The sequence below is a fragment of the Macaca nemestrina genome, chromosome 4 (genome assembly GCF_043159975.1).
Source record: "Macaca nemestrina isolate mMacNem1 chromosome 4, mMacNem.hap1, whole genome shotgun sequence".
NCBI lineage: Eukaryota > Metazoa > Chordata > Mammalia > Primates > Cercopithecidae > Macaca > Macaca nemestrina.
Genome location: NC_092128.1, coordinates 182,136,334 through 182,156,785, shown reverse-complemented (window position 1 = coordinate 182,156,785; position 20,452 = coordinate 182,136,334). Strand labels below are relative to the sequence as shown.

The window sequence follows — 20,452 nt, the reverse complement described above, 5'->3', positions numbered from 1 at the left end:
CATTTTCCTTTTATCCATTAGGTGGGAGTATTGTTGTATTTGAATATTTTGAGGTACTATAGTTAAATTTTTATCTTATTTATTTATTTATTTATTTATTGAGGCTGGGTCTTGTTCTGTTGCCGAGGCTGAAGTGCAGTGTGCTATCATGGTTCACTGAATCCTTGACCTCCTGGGCTCAAGCATTTCCCCTGCCTTGGCCTCCCAAAGTGCTGGGATTACAGGTGTGAGCCACTGTGCTCAACTTTAGTTAAATTTTTCAAAGCTATAGAGATCAGCAAATTGTATTCATGTGGCAAAGTGTAGTTAATTAGGTGTAACTGTTCACTGACCTGTTGGTAATTCTTAATATGTGGAAAGTTTCTGGATATTTTAGGAGTCCTGCAGTTTTTTTGTCTTGTGGATAAAAATTGATGACAAGGTAACAAAATTATGTGTTTACTAAAAATGAAACAGAAATGTGTATTCCTCACTTTTTAGTAATATCTGACAGATAGCCTCTTCACCCAGACTTTCCTAGGACTCTCTTTCAAGGCTGGCTCTGTGGGTATCAGCAGTTCTCTTACAGTCATGTGTTACCATTAGGAGTGTGAATGGAATCATGAACCTGGAGTAGCCACACGACTTCACAGGACCACAAACTGAACTGCATTCATGAAATTAAATTTTAAAATGGTGGAGTTAAATGCTTATCTCTTCTGCTTTCTTTTTCACCTTTTTAGTTATTGAATCATTTACATCCTGCAGATTTAGAGTACTTACCCATTTATATTTTCTAGTTCCAGTTCATTTACTGTTTTTGGTAATGATTAGAAGTAGGGTAAGGAGATACTGTGTTCTGACTCCTTCTTGAGTAAACTTGGTTTCCTTAACATAATCAAGTTTTGGAAGTCTTGTGCATGGTGTGTTTATGAATATATCCTGAAGGCAGAAATCTAGGCATTTCCCTTGTTGCAAAAAAGTTTGCATTCATTCAGAACTGTGTCTGCAGAGCCATATGACATGGAATCTGGTCCTAGCTGGAGCTAGATCCTCTTCTTGTGCTGAGGGTCAGTGTGGTAAGTAAGGAAGAGTAACCTTGGAAAAGCAGACTATGTTCAATCCCAGGCCACCCCTTACAGGCCAGAGGACTTTGGGCAGATGCCTTGAAGCTTCCTGAGCAACAACTTTCTCAGCTGTAAACTACAGATAATACTGGTGACAGTACTCCCTGGTGGTTACCTACTTCCCTTGGGGTCCAGGTTTTCATCTACTTAATGAAGGAAATTCTCTGCTTGCTTTGCTGAATTGTGAGAATAATGATATAAGAATGCTTTTGAAGAACCGTAAGGTGGTATTTCCATGTTGACACACCTTCGTGTGCCCCACCTCAAAGCCACTGACTGTGATGTGGTAAGAAAGGAGCGGGGAGCTGCTTTGGGGGCAGCCGGAGCTCTCATTCTTCATTCCTTCTTGTACTTCCTCCTGCTAACTTGAGAACCGTGGAGCTCGGCAGTGTCAAATGGCTGAGTGGAAGTAGTTGGGGGACAAGTTTTGCATCAGCGGTAATCCTGGGAGAAGCCTGGAAGCAGATAACTCTGGGCGTTGTAGTTATAATTTTGGTCAGGAAAGAATCATAATTGCTTCAGACTTCTCAGCAGTAAACCTCTTCTTGTGATAAGAAGCAGGCAGCAGGTGCAGGAGTTGGCCGTCAGCGCAGCAGAGCCACGTTAGGGCCAGATACCAAGCCAGGTATGTGGTGCTTGCCCATAGTCCCAGCTACCTGGGATGCTGGGGCAGGAGGATCGTTGGAGCCCAGGAGTTCGAGTGTAGCCTGAGCAGACATCAGGCCTGGGTAGGTTTCCCAGTCAAAGGAGAGTACCTGAAGAAAACAAGCAATAGGAAGGATAGAAACAGCATTAAAAATGCGGAAGAAGAGCATTTGAAAAACATGTTGAAAAACATGACTGTAGGAAACAGCTGTTTTAAAAGTCAGGAACCCCTGCTTTTTCCAAAAGTAAATAACGAGATGTATGAGAAGCAGCAGCTAGCTGAAAGGAAATTTTAAAGATATCGTGGAAAAGATTTTAACAGGCAAAACTTCAACTTTAAAATTAAAATCAGTATTATATAATATTAAATAACAGAACAAATAGTATGTGATCTAAGTTGTAAATATATTACATATATATAAAATAGTGTGTAATACAAAGCCATTATGTGGAGGACTAACTTGAGATGGTGTCCTAAGATGCAGGACAGAAATGGAGAAGTAACAGATGACACAGACAAGACATTATATGTCCAGTGTGTTAGAACAGTCCACAGAAAACCAGTAGGATGTGTACAGTCACGTACCACATAAGGACGTATCAGTGGCGGACCGCATGTAGACAGGGGTCCCATAAGATCATAATGGAACTGAAAAATTCCTATCGCCTAGTCTGTGGTAGCCATCCTAAGGTCACAGCTCATGTGTTGTTGTGTTTGTGCTGTTGCTGGTGAAAACATGCCTACTGTGCTGCCAGTTATGTAAAGATCCAGCACATACAATTATGAACAGTACGTGATACTTATAATAAATGACTATGCCACTGGTTTATGTACATCCTATTTTTTGCTATTTTAGAGTGTATTCCTTCTACTGATAACAAAAAGCGAACTATAAAACAGGCTCAGGCAGGCCCTTCCGGAGGTATCCAGAAGAAGGCATTATCATCACAGGAGATGGCAGCTACATGTGTGTTATTGTCCCTGAAGATCTTCCAGTGGGACAAGATATGGAGGCAGAAGACAGTGATATTGATGATTCTGACCCTGTGTGGGCCTAGGCTAATGTGTGTGCTGTGTCTTAGTTTTTAACAAAAATAAAAAGCAAAAAACAAAACTTTTTTTTTTTTTTTTTGAGACGGAGTCTCGCTCTGTTGCCCAGGCTGGGGTGCAGTGGCCAGATCTCAGCTCACTGCAAGCTCCACCTCCTGGGTTTACACCATTCTCCTGCCTCAGCCTCCCAAGTAGCTGGGACTACAGGCGCCCGCCACCTCGCCCGGCTAGTTTTTTTTTTTTTTGTATTTTTTAGTAGAGATGAGGTTTCACCGTGTTCGCCAGGATGGTCTCGATTTCCTGACCTCGTGATCCGCCCGTCTTGGCCTCCCAAAGTGCTGGGATTACAGGCTTGAGCCACTGCGCCCGGCCAAAAACCAAAACTTTTGATTGGAGAAAAGCTTATGGAATAAGGATATAAAGAAGAGTATTTCTGTACAACTGTACAGTGTATTTGTGTTTTAAGCTAAGTTACTAGAAAAGAGTCAGAAAGTTAAAAAAAATTTAGAAAGCAGAAAAGTTACGGGAAGCTGAGGTTGACACCAGCAGAGGCAGCAGCTGGAGCAGCTACAGCCTGCGCCCTCTCCCACCTGCTCTGGGATCTCTCCCTTCTTTCTCCTCCTCCATCACCTTTTCTCCTCCTCCTCCTTGCCTTTCTGCCCACCCCTATTGTTCCACCCCTGCCCCGCCCCTGCCTGCTCTTTTTTTTCCCTCAGTCGCCTCCTGCCTAGAGTTCTTGGTTTTCATCCCCACTGGCCAAGGACTTGACCACTCCCAAGTCCAGCTCCCCATAGCCCTGCTTTATATGGACACTGGTATGATTGAAGTTGGATTAAATGTCATTCTCACCACCTGGCTACTTATGCATGGAAAGGAAGTTGGCAGTATCATCAGAAAGAAAGGAGAATCAGTTAAGATGCATGAGGAGAGTGGCGCATGTATCAGCATCTCAGAAGGGAGTTGTTCTGAGAGAATTATCACCTTGGCTGGACCCACTAGTGCCGTCTTCAAAGCCAGATTGGAAGAGGATATCAGTAGCTGTGTGACCAATAGCACAGCTGCCAGTAGACCCCCTGGTCACCCTGATGCTGTCGATCCCTGCTAGTCAGTGTGGCTCATTGGAAAAGGTGGTTGCAAGATCAAGGCAATACGAGAGAGTACAGGGCTCAGGTCCAGGTGACAGGGTATATGCTCCCCAACACTGCTGACTGAGCCATCATTATCGCTGGCATTCCACAGTCCATCATTGAGTGTATTGGACAGGTCTGTGTGGTCATGTTGGAGTCTCCCCCAAGTGCATGGCCATCCCATACTGGCCCAAGCTGTCCAGTTCTCTGGTCATCTTTGTGGGTGATCAGGACAGGTACAGCACAGGCAGCGACAGTGTGAGCTTTCTCCACACCACTTCGTCCATGTGCCTCAACTGTGACCTAGAGGGACCACTTCTAGAGTTGACCAAGCTGTACCAGTTGACAATGCAACAAACTAGTTTTCCCACAGTGGATGGCAACGCTGGGATTCAGTGCAGGTTTGGATGCATCTGCTCAGACCACTTCTCATAAACTCACCATTCCAAATGATATTGGCTGCATAATCAGGCGTCAAGGCACCAGAATCAATGAGATCTATCAGATGTCTAGAGTGTAGATCAAAATTGTGAACCCAGTGGAAGGGATCTACTGATAGGCAGGTTACCATCACTGGATCTGCTGCCAGCATTAGCCTGGCTCAATGGCTAATCAGTGTCAGGCTCTCCTTAGGATGAGTGGCATGGGGAACAGCTAGAACAGTGCAGATACACATACTATAACGCTGTTCACCACCACCCACCATCAATCTATAGTTTCTGAACAGGCAGCCATGCCAGGTTTTAAATAGTTTGTGAAATTTTGGTTTTTACACACTATCATCCATTCCTTTATTTTTTATTTTTTAAAAAATGAGATGGAATCTCACTCCATTGCCCAGGGTGGTCTTGAACTGAGCTCAAATGATCCACTTTGGCCTCCCAAAGTGTTGGGATTACAGGTGTAAGCCACTGTGCCAGCCTGTCATCCACCTATTTTTTTAAGTTAAGGTGTTTTAATTCCTTTCTCTGTTCCAGTGTTGATGCTGAGATTTTATTTAGCAATATAGATTTCTCCCTGTTTTTGTAGTTGTTGTTTGTTTGTTTTTTGAGATAGGGTCTTGCTCTGTCGCCCAGACTGGAGTACAGTGGGGCAAACATGGCTCACGGCAGCCTCGACCACTCAGGCTCAAGCAGTTGTCTCACCTCAGACCCCCAAGTAGCTGGGACCACAGGTGCATACCACCGCAGCCGGCTAATTTTTGAATTTTTCGGAGAGACAGGATTTCATTATGTTGTCCCGGCTGGTCTTAAACTCCTGAGCTGAAGCAATCCACCTACCTCAGCCTTCTGAAGTGCTGGTATTATAGGCGTGAACCACTGTGCCTGGCCCTCCCTGTTTTTGTTTTTTGGCTTATCAATTTTTCTGTTTATTATGAAAATGTAAGAGTGGGATGTTAATACATTTCAATTTAGTTCTGTAATAGGAATTTTTCAAAAAATTTAAAGGTGCATTGGAGCTTTTTCTTTGTGAATGGAAACTGGATGCCACAGTGAATAACAAAAAAAGGCTGCGAAGATTATTATTGGAAAACAAATTTTTAAAAAATTTAGTGTAACCTGTGTACAGTATTGATAAAGTCTACAGTAGTGGACAGTAATGACCTAGGCCTTCGCATTCACTCACTGACTCACCCAGAGCGACTTCTAGTCCTGCAAGCTGCATTTGTGGTAAGTGTCCTATATAGGTGTGCCGGTTTTTGTCTTTTATACCTTATGTTCACTGTATCTTTTTTATGTTAAGATATGTTTAAATATGCAAATATTCACCATTGTGTTACGTTGCCTACAATATTCAGTACAGTAACATGCTGTACATGTTTATAGACTAGGTATGTAGTAGGCTGTAGAATCTAGATTTGTGTAAGTACACTATAATGTTTACACAATGACATAATCATCTAGCGACACATTTTTCAGGATGTTAAGCAAAACATGATTGTATATCTGTCTATATAGATGTCAGGGAAATTGGCTTACCTGATTATGGAGGCTGAAAGTCCCACAACAGGCTGTCTGCAAGCTGGAGACCTTGGGATGCGGTAGTATGGCCCAGTGCAAGTCCAGAAGCCTCAGAGCCAGGGAAGCTGATGGTGTAACTCTCAGTCCTAGGCCAAAGGCCTGAGGGCCTGGGGAAATTGGGGAGGGACACCAGTGTCAGTCTTGGAATCCAAAGGCTGGAGAGCCTGGAGTTGTGATGTCCTGTTCAAGGGCAGAAGAAGGGTGACCCAGCTCCAGGAGAGAGAGAATTCACCATTTCTTCATCTTTTTCTACCTGGGCCCCCAGTGGATGGATGGTTCCTGCCCACATTGAGGGACAATCTTCCCACTCACTCCACAGACTCATGCTAAACTCTTCTGGAAACACCCTCACACAGACACCCAGAAATCATGCTTTACCAACTCTCTCTGCATCCCTTTGTCAACCTGGTACTAAAATCAAGCAGGAATGGCTATACTTAGATAAAACAGACTTTATGCCAGAAGCAGCAAACAAACAGTTATTATATAATAGTAAAGAGATCAATCTAACAAGGAATTAACAACTAAATATATGCACCCAACACTAGAGCACCCGGATTTATAAAGCAAATATTTCTAGATTTAAAAAGAGGTAGACTCCAACACAATAATTGTTGGGACTTCACCTCAGTCTCAGAATTAGATCATCTAGACAAAAGTAACAAAAACCCATTGGATTTAAACTAGACTTTAGACCAAACGGATCTAACAGACATTTGTAGAACATTTTACCCAACAACTGCTGAATACACGTTTTTATCATCAGCACATGGAACATTCTCCAGGATAGACCGTGTATTAGGATGCAAAACAAGTCTTGACAAATTTTTAACAATTGAAATAATATCAAGTTTCTTCTCAGACCACAGTGGAATAAAAATAGAAATAAGAGGAACTTTGGAAACTATACAAATACATGGGAATTAAATAACATGCTCCTCCTGAATGATAAAAATTAATATGGAAATTAAATTATTGAAACAAATGAAAATAGAAACAACATACCAAGACCTATGGGACACAACAAAAGGAGCCCTAGGAGGGGGGAACTTGTAGCAATAAACAGCTACATCAAATGAGTAGATAGATTTCAAAGAAGCAATTCAATCATGCACCTCAAGGAACTAGAAAAGAACAAACCAAACCCAAAATTGTAGAAGGAAAGAAATAGTAAAGGTTCAGAGCAAATCTAAATGAAATAGAGACTAAAAACATACAAAGGGTCAATGAAACAAAAAGTTGATTTTTCAAAAAGAAAAAATTGATAAACCCCTTAGACTAACCAAGAAAAGACCCAAATAAAATGGGAAATGAAAAAGACATTATAACTGATATCACAGAAATACAAAAGATGATCAGAGACTATTATGAATAGCTATATACTACCAAACTAGAAAACCTAGAGGAAATGAATAAATTGGTGGAAACATACAACTACCAAGATTCCAGAAGAAATAGAAAACCTGAACAGATCAGCAATGAGCAGTGTGATTAACTCAGTCATGAAAAGCCTCCCCCCCAAAAAAAAGCCTGTGACTGGATGAATTCACTGCCAATTTGACCAACCACATAAGAATTAATACCAATTCTCCTCAAACTCTTGCAAAAAATCAAAGAAAAAATAACTCATTCTACAAGACCACCATTTCCCTCACACCAAACTAGACAAGGACACACAAAAATAGAGAACTACAGGCCAGTGTTTCTGATGAACCTAGACACAAAAATTTTCAAAAAGAACAAAAAACTAGCAAACAATTCAACAGGATGCCAAAAAGAGAATACACCATGACCAGGTATAATTTATACCAAGGACACAAGGATGGTTTAACATACACAAATCAATAAACATGATACATCACAACAGTAAATGAATGACAAAAACCATATGATCATCTCAATAGATGCAGAAAAAGCATTTGATAAAATTCCACATCCTTTTATGATAAAAAGCTCTCAACAAACTAGGTACAGAAGAAACATACCTTAACATAATAAAGACTGTATATGACAAACCCACAGCTAACATCATACTGAGTGGGGAAAATCTGAAAGTATTTCCTCTAAGAACTAGAGCAAGACAAGGAAGGATGCTCACTTTTACCACTTACTCAGTATAGTACTGGAGGTAGAGCCAGAGCAATCAGGCAAGAGAAAGGAATAAAAGGCATACACATTTTTAAAAGAGGAAGTCAAATTGTCCCCCTTTGCAGATGACATCGTTTTAACATTTAGAGAAACCAGGAGACTCTACAAACAAAGCAAAATACACAGTTAAAGCTGATAAGCAAATTTGGTAAAGTTGCAGGATACAAAATGAACATACCAAAATACGGTTTCTATGCACCAAAAATGAACTAGCTGAGAAAGAAATCAAGAAGGCAATCCCATTGACAACAGCTACAAAAAAATACCTAGGAATTAATTTAACCAAGGAGGTGAAAGACCTGTAGAAGGGAGATTATGAAACACCAATGAAAGAAATCGAAGAGGACACAAGTGGTAAGACATCTCGTACTCATAGATAAGAAGAATTAATATTGTTAAAATGACCATGTTGTCCAGGACAATATGCAGATCCAGTGCAATTCCTATCAAAATACTAATGCCATTTTTCACAGAAATAAAAAATTCTAAAATTTGTATGTAACCAAAAAAGAGCCAGAGTATGCACAGCAATCCTGAGCAAAAAGAACAAAGCTGGAGGCATCACACTACCTGACTTCAAAATATATTACAAGGCTATGGTAATCAAAACAGCATGCTATTGGTATAAAAATAGACACATAGACCAATGGAACCAGATAGAGAACCCAGAAATAAATTCACATATTTATAGCCAACTGAATTTTGACAGAGGCACCAAGAACATAAAATAGGGAAGGACACCTTCAATAAATGGTGCTTAGAAAATTAAATATCTATATGCAGAGGAATGAAACAAGGCCCCTCTCTCACTGTATACAAAAATCAACTCAATGGATTATAGACTTAAATATAAGACTTGAAACAAAACTAGAAGAAAATATAGGGGAAACACTTTAGGACTGGTCTAGGCAAAGATTTTGTGGCTAAGACCTCAAAAGCATAGACTGCTGAAAAATAGACAAATGGGACTGTATTAAACTAAAGTACTTCTGCACAGCAAAGGAAACAGTCAACAGAGTGAAGAGACAATGTGTTGAATGGGAGAAAATATTGGCAAACTCTTCATCAGGTAAGAGACTAATATGCACGAAACTCAATAAAAAAAATAAATCTTTTAAAAAGTGAGCCAAAAATGAGTAGATAATTCTCAAAAACAAAAAACGAAAAAAACCCACAAATGGCCAACAGGTTGTAAGAAGAAATGCTCAGCGTCATTAAATATCAGGGAAATGCAAATCAAAACCACAAAGAGATATCCTCTCACCCCAGTTAGAATGACTGTTATTAAAAAGACAAAAAAATAGCAGATGCTGGTGAGGATGTGGAGGAAAGGGAAGTCTTATACATTGTTGATGAGAATGTAAATTAATACAAACACTGGACAAGTATGAAAATTTCTCATAAAACTAAAAGTAGAACTACTGTATGATCCAACAATCTCACTACTGGGTAGTTAGCCAAAGGAAAATAAATCAGTGTATCAAAGGGATAACTGCACTTGCATGTTTATTGCAGCACCATTCACAATAGCAAAGATATGGAATCAACCTAAGTGTTCATCAATGGATGAATGGGTAAAGAAAGTGCAGTATATATACACAATGAAATACTATTTGGCCACAAAAAGAATGAAATCCTGTCATTTACAGTAAAATGGATTAAACTGGATATTATTATAAGTGAAATAAACCAGACACAGAAAGACAAAACATGACATGTTTTTGGTAATGTATGGGAGCTAAAGAAGTTGATCTTATGCAGGTGTAGAATAGGATGATACATATTAGAGGTTGGGAAGAGTGAGTGGGTAGGAGGGGGCAGGGATAAGGAGAACGAGCTTAACAGGTACAAACATACAGTTAGATAAAAGGTATTAGTTCTGTCATTCAACAAAAAAGACTACAGTTAACAACAATGTATTATATGTTTTAAAAGAACTAAAAGAGAGGACTTGAATCGTTCCAAACACACAGAAGTGAGAAATTTTCAAAGTGATGGACACCTCAAATATGCTGACTGGATCATTACATATTCTATGTATGTAACAAAATGTCATATGTACCCCATCAATATGTAAAATATTATGTATCAATAAAAAATAGAAATCATTGTGTAAGTATCCAGACAGATAAAATGATTATCTGTCTTATTCATTAACTGTTACTACCTAATGCCCACACTGAAACTTGGAAGCTTAAGATAACTAGTATTTATTTCTCATGAGTCTGTAGGTTGGATGGATGCTGCTGCTAGTCTGGGCCATACACAGCTAATCTTGGTTCATGCAACTATGTTCATGTATCTTAATTGAGTGGCTGGGGCCTGGCTGGCATAAGATCGTCTTGGTTGGGATAATGTGACCCTCTTCCATGGGCCATTCTTCTATAGCAGGTGAGCATGGGCCTGCTCAGACCTGCCTAGACATTTCTTGTGTTGATCGTAGAGGAACAAGAGAGGGGACAGAAACATGCAAGTGCTTTTTCCAGACTCTGCATCAAGTTTCCCATGGTCACAATGGCCAAAGCCATTTGTGTGGCCACCTCCAGAGGCAGTTTGGGAAGGCACCATGAAAAGGAATAGGTATGAGGGACAGTCTACCCTCTGACCACAATTACTCATGCCCTCCCACTGGCAAAATGTGTTCACCCCAATTCTAAGACAGTCAAAGTCTCATCCAGTCATGGTACCAGACTTGAAGTCCAGGATCGTGTAATCTAGGTTAGGCCCACACACATCTTCTCTTGATACAGAAACCTACAAACTAAAAAGTCAAGTTGTCTACACTCTACAAACCTAATATACAATGGTGGGACAGAGGCAGGTCACTGCAATAAATGCTTCCATTTCAAAAGGGAACAAATAGAACACATAGAGCAGTCAGTAGTCTATAACAATTCTGAAATTTCAGTGAGAAAATATTGCCAGCCGCCTACTCTGGGAGCAAGAGATGTTCCTTGATTAAGCCCAGTTTCTGTTCTCTGGCAGTTTCTCTCCAGTCTTGCTCTTGGCTCTTTTCTAAGATATCTTTTTTTCATCACATGCCGTGCCTGCTTCCAAAGAAATGGCCTTTTATTGGCACGTGAGGAGCTTTCTTATCCATAGAAAGAAGAATGTCTGAAATACAGTACCCTTAAAAACATTGTGGGCTTTCTTTATGTCTACTTACAGTCCACTTTGTGCTCGAAAAGTCAAAGAACTGAAGGGTCTGGAGTTTTGCCCTACTTGCAAACCGACTGACAGATTTCATTCATTTCTAGGTTAGAGACAGAGCATTTTCTTACAGGATAGCAAGAAGTGTGTGCTTCATGTTTTTGTCAGCATCCATCGTCCCCTAAGCCCCACAGGGATGATGAAGAAGAGTCCAGGTGGGAGCTGTGTGTCACAACTGAGGAACCTTGAACTTAGGGAGTCCAAATCTTTTATGATGGGCAAGCAAACCTGCCCTTTTCTCTATTTTACCACATAGCAAATCTGTCCTTTGATCTAGGAGATAGCATCTCTATCTTCTAAGACTGTTTGCTCTACAAACAGCCTTGAAGAGGGAGTACTTCTGCTCTCAAGAAGTGCAGAAATGTGAGCGACCCATGAAGAATTGTATTCTGATAGTATTCACCCCTTGTATCTGTACCATTACCATTCCATTAACCACTCTGATTAATCTGACCAATAGGATTTGCTAACAGCTCAGATGTAGGTATGAATGGGAGGAACCCAGGTTGATACCAAATGTGTAGTCTGAGCAACTGGAATGGAGTTATTTTAGCTGAGATGGGGGAATGCTGTAGACAGAAACCCAGACATTCTGATTTGTATACATCAAGTTTAAGAAGTCAACTAGACATTCAAGTGGGAGTTGTTGAATAGGCAGCTGGGGCGGCTAAAAATGGGATTTGTCTGAAAAGATTGCATATAGTGCTGTGGGCTTGGTTGAGATAACCAGGCAATGAGTACAGAGAGAGGAGGACCAAGGGATGAACCCTGGGACTCTGCAGTGTCACGTGGTCAGGGAGATGACAGGAGATGGAGAAGAACCCATGGGAGGTAGGATGAAACCATGGTTTCCTGGAAGCCTGGTGAAGAATGTGTTGAAGCAGGAAGGATGGCTCACCTGGGTATAGTGCAACTGATACACCAAGGAAAATGAGGATTGATGCTCAGTCACTGGACTTAGCATGTACTGGTTGGTCAAATGAGTTATATATTGCATACTTTATATTGAAATTGTGAGTAACAGATCAATAATTATTTAGATGCAAAGAATTTGTAATTATATTCATGCCAGTAAATTACTAATTTAAAGGCTAATAGTTTCTGGAGAAAAGTAAAAAGCAGAATGAACACAAATGGCACTGTGGTTTGAATGTCTGTCCCCTCCAAAACTCATGTTGAAACTTAATTGCCATTGTGATTATATTAAGAGCTGGAAGCTTTACAAGGTGGTTAGGCCACAAGGGTTACCCTGTCATGGGTGGGGTTGGTGTTGTTATGAAAGGGCAGTTTTGGCCCCTTCTTGCTCTTTCTTGGCTCTTCTGCCATGTGAGGAAGAGAGTTAATCCCTCACCACCTTGGAAGTGGATACCAAGCCCTCACCAGACACCAAACCTGCTGGCACCTTGATCTTGGACTTCCCAGCCTCCAGAACTGTGAGCCAGGACATTTATGCAGAATTCCATTCATGATAAATTACCCAATCTCAGGTATTCTGTTACAGAAGCGCAAAATGGGCTGAGACAAATGTTCCAGTTTATCTCTTGTTTTTACCAATGGAGACTTGTTACTGAGTTGTGTTCAAGTCTTGCAGTATTTTAATTTTTATTTTATTAATTAAAGACAGAGTCTCTGTTGCCAAGGCTGGAATGCCATGGCACCATCATAGCTCACTGCAGCCTTGAACTCTTGGACTCCAGTGATCCTCCCACCTCAGCCTCCTGAGTAGCTAGGACTGCAGGTATGCCACCATGCTGATAGAGTCTCACTATGTTGCCCAGGCTGGTCTCAAACTCTGGCCTCAAGTGATCCTCTCACTTTGGCCTCCCAAAGTGTGATTACAGGTGTGAGCCATCAGGCTTGGTCAAGTCTTGCAGTCTTAATTTGGGTTGGGAGAGGGTCAGAGAGAAGGAGGATGTAGACAAAGATGAAAGGAGAGAGAGAAGGAGAGCACTGATGACTGCCTGGAATTCTGGGTTTTGGGTAGAGAAATAGGTCCAGCATTGGAACTCTTGATAAATCAAGCTTCAAGAAAAGCTTAGATAGAGGAGACTGGGCTGGGAGCCTTTGGGGGCAGAAGGAACTCAATTTGCATGCTGTGCCATCTAATTCTGGGAGGTTCTTGATTTAATAATCTGACTTTAGAATACCTCAGTACTGGTTATCCAATTTGTGGTCCACTCCTATGACATTATATACAATTACCACAAACATTTTGAACATGAAAAATATCACCAGCCCCTATTTGGTGACCTCTTTAACTCAAGAACCATCTGGCGCTGTTTAAATAAACTCCATTAACGACAAAGAAGCCTTATCTCAGCATAATCTGTAAATTATATTTTATCTTTAGTGAAATTCCAGGGTGATATCACTCCTCATTAACACCTTAGAAAAGGAAACAAGGGGAGATGAAAGCGCGATCGTTTTGATTACTGTTAACACCATAAAAATAATCCAGGGTTATCGGCAGATTTATTTGTGTTGCCTTTGGTTTCATTATAACAAATCCGTGAGAGAGAGTGCCCATAAAAGGTTTTCAATGAAGCCAATTCAGGGTAGTTACTTGTAGGAAATGATAACTTTAGAAGCCAGAAATGTCAGTTTTACGTATTTGGAAAAAGGACAAACAATATGAGCAAAACCTCCCTCTCCTTCCTGCATCTTCATTGCCATTTGTGGATGCCACCATCCTAAAAAGGAGCTACTGTGATTAACCAGAAGAGAAGGAAACTGATGCTTTTTAATTCCCTGCAGTGCACTAGACATGGTGTGTAGACAGTTTTAGATTTGTCATTTCATATTGTAGGGGAAGCAAAACTTTACTTCTATCCTCTTAGGGTCCCCGGCTAGGCCTTGAAATCAGATTGGCACAAGAAGGATTAACACGAGGAAAGCACACAGATTTTTACATGTTACACGAGAGTCCCCATAGGAAAACGAAGACCCAAAGAAGTGGCAAAACCCAAGTGCTTAGCTACTGGGTTGAACAAAGAGAGGCAGTTGTGAAAAGTAACTAAGAGATGTGGGGAAACGAAAGGAAAATAAAAGTTATTTCACAAAGTCTGTTTGTACAGAATTCTCTGGATCTTTGACTCCCCGTCTCTAGTGATAAGAATGATCCTTTCCTCCCGCTAAAGGGGGGGTGCCTTTCACATGGGAGTTTTATTTCCTGCCTCTAGGGGGAAAAAAAAAGTGGTAAGTGGGTGAGGCTGGGGTCAGAGTGCCCTTCTTGGACCTGCGGTTTTTCTAAGTTCCTTTGAGTCAGAATGCTCCTTATGCCAAAGTGGCATATTGAGATGGTACATTCTGCCATCCTTCGATATCATCCTTGAAACAGGCCTAGAGATGAGGCCTGTTGTTCAAACAAGGGCACTAAGGCTTACGGACGTTAAGAAAGAAGTGGATTCAGACTCGGCTCTGTGTTCAAAGCTTGCAGGGCCAGCTGGTTGATTTGACTTTGCCCAAGGCCAGTCGGACCCTCTAGGAATCATGGCAGCAGACATTGGCATAGAAGACCACCTGTGGGCACATGGAGTCCCCGTTGGCCCTGAGGGCACAGAGAATGCCATGGTTCTGGGGCCTTGCAGCTGGAATAACCCAGAAAGAACAGAAACCCTAGGGCTCCTGGAGGAAGCAACTTTGCAGGGACTGCAACCCCAAAGAACCAGATTCCCTGCCTCAGCAGATAGCGGCATCACAAATCTCTGCATCTCACTGTGGGTGGGCGCAGCACAGAAGGCCAGACGTTGGCCAGCCCATTTTGCACCAGGCCAACCAGACTGGTATTAGACAAGGTTGAGTTGTGATCTCTCCAAGTCCTGCGGGTGTGTTCTGATCACAGTTTCTGCGAACTTCGTACCTGGCTCTCTGGACACTCATTGCCCTTGTCTGAATTCAGAAGTCTTTGTCCAGAGCCTGTCTCCTGCTGCGTCAATTTCAAAACTGGGTGGGAGGTTTCATAGAGCATGGCTCTAAGTTCTACACTCAAGTCGTACTGGAAAGGAAATTCAAGGTCATTTGGGCATGTCAGACTAAGGATTTTGGGAGTTGTTTTGCTAAGAGTAAGATACACTGAAAGTTGGAGAACTGGTCACAGAACTGTGCTTTAGACAGCAAAATGGTACTTGGAAGCCTGTCTTCTGGGAGTGTCAGTTCCTTTGACTGAGGCTGCTGAGGGCCAAGGCGCCATCTCAGGGCACACAGTGTCCACCTGCTGCATCAGGTTAGACTCCAGATGGCTGCACCTGCTAGGCCTGGCTGATAATCCCGATGGCAAACACTTTGTGCCAGCCCACGCACCCAAGAAAAACCCCTGTCTTCAGGCAGGCCTGGCAGTTTTGGCAGTCCAGGTTGGTTTTTTGACTCACCCCAGAAGAGGTTGGGCTTCTCTCTTTGGCCCCAGAATGCCTCCAACTTCAGGAGAAACTGGGCCACTGGGCCTGACAGGGGCCCTAGAATGCACAGATGGCATGGCCTGTCCTGTCTGTTAGGCTCAAGCTCTGGGGACTGAGCCCGAGCTGGCCTGCAGTGGGGTCCGTGGGCCAGGCGGAGCATGGGCACCTCCAGGGCCTTGTGAGGGGCCATGGGCCACTGCTGGACTCTGAGCTTGCACACGTTGGTCTTGCCTTGCAAGTGTTCTGAACAGGGGTGTCTCCATTGGGTTCGATGTGGGGCTTTGATGTTTATAACAAGCAACCTACTTCTTGGGCCACCATGTGGCAGCCAGCCTGCCGAGCATTGCTGTGACGCCTCAGGAATCCAACGCGTGTTCTCAGACATCTGAGTGCTGGGTTTAAGCCACGTATTAATAACTTGGCCATCTGTTCAATCTCTTAATAGGAACTGGGAGATTGTTCATATATTTATGTCTATACATTGTGAAACCCATATGAAACATTACTGATACCAAAATAGCTCAAAGTGTACTTGTTCCAAAGGAAATACAGCCATTTACATCTGATTGCTCATAGCCATGGCGAGCTTTAAAGGATTAAAATGTGCAATTGTTATTGCAAGTTTGCAGAAAGAGTTGAACTTTTGAGATATGAAATCCTTATTCAGCAATCGTAGATGTTATTTATAACCCCGAAAGAATTTCTACTTTTTAATTCATGATCTGTTTAGATTTTTGACTGAACCTTCATTCTGTTTCTCTCCATGGAACTCTGTCCTTCATCAGCCAACATACTCTTTCTTCTTTCCTGTTCTAGAAACCCCCAGCCTTCTTTCCACCTTGCTAGTCCTTGAAGTTGCTGTCCTGTCTTTTGACCTTCTGCTGCAGCACTTCCGGAAGAATGTTCTGTAAGGGTGGCTGAGGCAGGCCTAACCCACCAGAGGCCAGTACCTCCTAAAGATCCAGTCACCTCTTCTCAGCTTAGCCCCATCATAGAGAATTTTATTTTACTTTGTTTTTTGAGATGGAGTCTCACTCTGTCACCCATGCTGGAGTGCAGTGGTGCAATCTCGGCTCACTGCAACCTCTGCCTCCTGGGTTCAAGCGATTCTTCTGCTTCAGCCTTCCTGAGTAGCTGGGATTACAGGCATGTGCCACCACACCCAGCTAATTTTTGTATTTTATTTTTGAGACCAAGTTTCACTCTTGTTGCACAGGCTGGAGTGCAGTGGCGCGATCTCGGCTCACCGCAACCTCCACCTCCCGGGTTCAAGCGATTCTCCTGCCTCAGCCTTCCTGAGTAGCTGGGATTATAGGTATGCACCACCACACCTGGCTAATTTTGTATTTTTAGTAGATGGGGGTTTCTCCATGTTGGTCAGGCTGGTCTTGAACTCCCGACCTCAGATGATCCACCCGCCTCGGCCTCCCAAAGTGCTGGGATTACAGGCATGAGCCACCGTGCCTGGCCAAATTTTTGTATTTTAAGTAGAGATGGGGTTTCGCCATGTTGGCTAGGCTGGTCTCAAACTCCTGACCTCAAGTGATCCACCCACCTTGGCCTCACAAAGTGCTGGGATTACAGATGTGAGCCACCTAAAATTTTCTTTCAAAATAAAAAAATTAGCTGGGTGTAGTGGTGTGTGCCTGTAGTCCTAGCTACTTAGGAGGCTGAGGCAGGAGGATGGCTTGAGCCCAGGAGTTTGAAGCAGTGAGCTGTGACCACACTACTGTACTCCAGCCTGGGAGACAGAGCGAGACCCTGACTCTAAAAACAAAAAACACCCCCAGCCTTGGAAGACTTTGCCTTCCATGTGCCTCCAAGCAAAGGTGAGGGCTCTCTGCAGTTGGGAGTCAGGGGCCCAAAACAAGACGCTGACACATGCGGAGAACATGAGAAAAGAAAGCAAGCCCGGGGGATTCCCACAGTTTAGAAGCAGAATTTTAGCCCCAGCACTTCATGATTCTCAGGAATTTATCAGCAAGTAGGAATTAGAACTGTCAGAACACACTGTGTCTAAGGAGGGCACCATATTTGAAAAGAAGGAAGGTCATGTATTTGGATATGTGAGTAGTGAGTGCAGATCTCAGCCCCCAGGCCCTAGGGCCTATACATGTGCTTTACTTTCCTATAACTGGATGTTAGCTTCTCTTTTGGGCCCACGTTGCACCATGACAGGAATAGATTTCTGCCAATTCAGAAATGGCCCCTTTCCCTGGGTGTGTTCCCATGTCAGGGACAGACCCAGGGCTATAGCCTTGAGGAAGCCACAGTGGGAGGGCTCGTTTTCAACCTTTCATGCTGGCATCTATGGACACAGCCTTGTGGCCGTTCATGCCACTGTGGTGACTGATCCATATTCTCCAGGTGCTGACCTCAGGGACCTCTTAGGGCTATTTCTGCCACAGAGGGATGCATTCAGATGTGCTTGGCTTGCTGAGGTGTCCAGGGACAGTGAGGACCATTTCAGGCCTAGCTTCTTGACACCACAGGAAGGTATTACTTCTGCTTCCACTGCAGGGAGCCCATTCCGTTTCTTGTAATTCAGTTATAAGCATGTCTGGTGCAAATTCTGGGGTCAGACACTTCGCTGGGCACTGCCCTCTGATCATGGGATTCTATGATCTCACCCTCTGCCTAGTCCTGGCTTCCAAAGTGGGGTACACTCAGGGACCCCAACAACACACCTGTGCTCTTTGTCTCCCTGTTCTTTGTCCAGATGCCCTTTAATCCCATCTCTGGGGACAGGAAGAACTGGTTCAGACTGATCTTGTATTTCTCATCTTTCTGTGTAGACCAAGACCTCACATTTTGGGACTTTAAATGCCCAGAGTTTAACTCCTATTCTCTAGACTTTGGGGTGTCATCTGTTTACATGGCATGGGGTGGGGAATGCAAGGGGGAGGCATGGGGATCAGAGATTTATGAGGAAAACAGGCCTCAGTCACCACTGCAAACGCTGTGGGCAAAAAAAACATTGAAAGAATATTTGCTTAAATTTTATTCCTTGTTTTTAGGTGATAGAGAACTCATTAAACAGGAGCAAAAGATATAAAAAGTCAGAAGTTAAAAAAAATTGGTAGTTTTTTGCTGTTACTCTTTTTAATTATATTTCTTTTTTTTTTTTTTTTTTTTTGAGACGGAGTCTCACGCTGTTGCCCAGGCTGGAGTGCAGTGGCGCGATCTCGGCTCACTGCAAGCTCCGCCTCCCGGGTTCCCGCCATTCTCCTGCCTCAGCCTCCTGAGTAGCTGGGACTACAGGTGCCCGCCACCGCGCCCGGCTAATTTTTTGTATTTTTAGTAGAGACGGGGTTTCACTGTGGTCTCGATCTCCTGACCTTGTGATCCGCCCGCCTCGGCCTCCCAAAGTGCTGGGATTACAGGCTTGAGCCACCGCGCCCGGCCATCTGTTACTCTTTTAAAAAAAACATTTTCAATATTGAGAGTGGATTACTTACATACTTAGGGGGAAAAGACTCTGATACAGTTTGGCTCTGTGTCCCCATGCAAATCTCATGTCAAATTGTAAACCCTAAGTTTAAAGGAGAGACCTGGTGGGGGGTGACTGAATCATGGGGGTAGACTTCCCCCTTGCTGTTCTCATGATAGTGAGTGAGTTCTCGTGAGATCTGGTTGTTTGAAAGTGTGTAGTACTTCCCCCTTCTCCCTCTCTCTCTTCTCTGCTCCAGCATGGTAAGACATGCTTTCTTCCCCTGTACCTTCTGCCATGATTGTAAGTTTCCTGAGGCCTCCCAGCCATGCTTCCTGTACAGCCTGTGGAACTATGAGTCAGTTAAACTTCTTTTCTTCATAAATTAACCTGTCATAGGTAGTTCTTTATAGCAGTGTGAGAATGAACTAATATAGACTCCAAATGAATGAATTATGAAAAGGAGACCCACTGTGTTTCATTCTTAGATGTGTCTGCCTTGGATCTCAATTTAGAATGAGCAGTCAGGTATGCTCATCAAATCTTTTGTTAATCTTTATAACAAAGGTTAAAGATCTGAGTTAAAAATTTGGATCCTTCATTTTCCTCTGTCCACTCTTTGGCATGTGCTTACTTCCAATTGCTCAGGAGGCAGTGATGGACAATGAATGCAGTTTCTGTCCTTGTATTTTGTGGTCAGTGAGTGTCTTAGTTTATCTTCTGTTGCTATAACTGAATATCTGAGATTGGATAATTTATAAAAGCAATTTATTTCTTACAGTTCTGGAGGCTGGGAAGTTCAAGGTCGAGGGGCTGCATCTGGTGAGAGCCTTCTTGCTGGTGGGGACTCTGCAGAGTGCCAAGGCAGCTCAGAATATCACATGAAAAGGGGGCTGAGAGTGCTTGCTTAGGTCTGTTCCTCGTTTTATACAGCCAGCTGTCCACTCCCATGATAAGCCACAAATCCATCAATCCATAAATGGATGAATCCATTGATGAGGGCAGAGCCCTCATGACCCAGTCACCTCTTAAAGGCCTAATACTGTTACACTGGGGATTAAGTTTCAACACGGGTTTTAGAGGGGACAAACATTCAAGCTATAGCAGTGAGGAGCCAGCCTGGTAGATGCCTGGGTCTGACACCCAGGTCCTAGCTTTGAATGAGCAAACTCGGGGCAGCCACCCTTATAGACTGTCCATCCTGACAAGGCTGATTTTTGTCCAGGCTGTGACATGGTGGCAGAAAAGTACAGTTGCACGTTCCATATTTGAAAATTTGCCTATTTGCTAAAATTTATTTGTAACCTCCAAATCAATACT

At 42.8% G+C, this 20,452-nt stretch overlaps 1 pseudogene; it reads left to right on the top strand.

Annotated features, from left to right (window-relative positions):
* The first annotated feature begins 77 nt into the window (after positions 1-77).
* On the top strand, positions 78-18,759 carry LOC139363007 (poly(rC)-binding protein 2 pseudogene; annotated as a pseudogene).
* The last annotated feature ends 1,693 nt before the right edge of the window (positions 18,760-20,452 follow it).